The sequence below is a fragment of the Sorghum bicolor genome, chromosome 10 (genome assembly GCF_000003195.3).
Source record: "Sorghum bicolor cultivar BTx623 chromosome 10, Sorghum_bicolor_NCBIv3, whole genome shotgun sequence".
Lineage (NCBI taxonomy): Eukaryota > Viridiplantae > Streptophyta > Magnoliopsida > Poales > Poaceae > Sorghum > Sorghum bicolor.
Window position 1 is genome coordinate 50,561,725 of NC_012879.2, and position 2,297 is coordinate 50,564,021.

Sequence of the window (2,297 nt, forward strand, 5' to 3'; positions counted from 1 at the left end):
TGGGGCAAAAGGGGGGGGGGGGGGGGGGCCCCCCGCCCCCCCCCTTTTTTGATGGGGGGGGGGGGGGGGGGGGGGCCTTTCGGGGGCCGGCCAAGCAGCACCTTTGGGATGTGGGGCGGCCACCCCCCCCCCCCCCCCTTTTTTTACGTTTAGTACCCTCGTTGAGGGGAAAATCCTTTGGTTGCCAATTTTTAAAAAAGTTTTTTTTTTGGTTTTTACAAAAAAGGGTTTTTTTTTACAATTGTAAAAGGTTGGGGGGTTTTTTTTGCGGAAAAAAATTTTTTTTTTTTTTTTTTTTTTTTTTTTTTTTGGGGGGGGGGGGGGGGGGGGGGCGGCACCATGATACGAACTTGAGGTGACCATCCAATATGAGATTGCAGGCGGGACTGCATGCCCCACTATCATTTCGCCAGGTAAGCTACATCCGGTTCCTCGTAAAAGTGAATTGTTACCGTAGAGGTGAATTGGCAGCCAGCGCTTATATATATGTCTCTCAATTACTGTGCTTGTTTCAAAAAAAAATTATAAATCGTTTTTTTATGAAAAAGATAAAAAAAACTAAATCAACTGTTACCGCTTTTGCCGCCGAGCCAGCTACCACGCCCCCGCCCGTGTGCGTTGTTTTTTTTGCTACTCCTACTTGTCATGCCGGGGCGGCTTCTCATGCTGCGCACTTGCTCGGGGGAGCGAGACCAAGCTCTAGGCCACGTTGTTTGTGGATGTTCGAGGTGGATACGCAATCTATACTAGCTCATATAACAAATGTCATGTTTGCTTGTCAAAATACCCTATAGAAACTCTTTCTAATTAAGATATCACAACAGCAGATTGTATGATAACTGGGGAAAAAAACTACTACTACAAGCAAAAAAAAACATGTTCTGTTCTACTACTACTAGTACGACGACAAAGAGCATTACGATACCTCTAGTACTATCGCTCGTACTGTACGTGTCAAACTGTCAATGTGTGAGCCCTAATCAAACAATATTTAATTCCAAGCTGGTGTGGTGTGAAGCAGTCAGTAGTCTGTATAGGCAATGATGCGTGCGCTTTTTGCCCCCGATCCAGGCCGATCCTCCTCGCCTCCCTGCCCTAGCTGGTGAGGCAGACGCAGGAGGAGGAGGCCTATATATCTGCCTGGGGGTTCTCGCCAGTCGCGCCACCAGCCCCGACCCCGAGGCGTATCATGAGCCCGCGCGCACGGTAGCCATGATGACCAGCTCCGCCTCCTCCTCCCACGCACCGCACCGCAGCGTGGGGATTCTTGTTCGCGCTTTTCCCTTCTGTTTGACGTAATCATGCGGAGCTGCCCGCGTGTCGGCCTCCTGTCCTCGCCCCCCCACCCCACCCCCACCCTCTGTTTCTCTTTCCCGTGCGTGTCTGCAGCCGTTTCATCGAGGTGGATACACAGGATACTCGACGACACGGCAAACCCGGCGACACTACGTACGTGCCCATGTCCTCGATCTGCTAGCTCGGTCCATGCGCTAACATTTTATATAGTAGTATACTGGGAGAATGTTCCATTATCCTTCGTCGTCGTCGTCGTTCATCCAAGCGTTGTACGGCTGATGTGAAAAACAAAAACTAGACAAGCTTTCAATCGATCGGTCACGGAGCTGGTCAATGTTCATCGCCCCTAGGGCTACATATACAATCAGTCCATGCTTAAATCAACGACATGAATGTGGCAAAATAATTATCTAACTAATGATGGTTTATTTCACTCTCGCCTCTTATAATCTTCGTCAACAAGAGCATGTGAATCTCTATTTCTTCTACTACTTCTAGTTATGATTGTAACGAAGAATATTGGTTTGTGATACTGGTTATATAATTGGCATAGGACCAGAAAAAAAAGAATTTTTAATGTGTGTCCTCTTTAGCACTGCTATACGATCGGGATTTAGTTACGGCCGGGAAAGGGCTTTAGCTACGGATTTTAAGCCGGGACTAAAGACCCTCCTTTAGTCCCGGCTCCGTGCACCGGGGGTAAAGCCTCCCTTTAGTTCCGAGCGGTATTACCAGTTGGGACTAAAGGGTGCTGCCAACGATGCCACGCAGCAGCACCTTTAGTCCCGTCTGGTAATACCGCCCGGAACTATAGGGGCCTCTGGTTTTTTCTTTTCTTTTCAGTTCTACTTTTAGTTTTATTTATTTATACAATAGGTTTTCCAATATGTATTCTTTGCTGCTAATATATATAATATATATTATATATACTACCAGCATATGACAATAAGCTTATTGCACGCATATATAATTGAATTAGAGAACACACACACATATATATA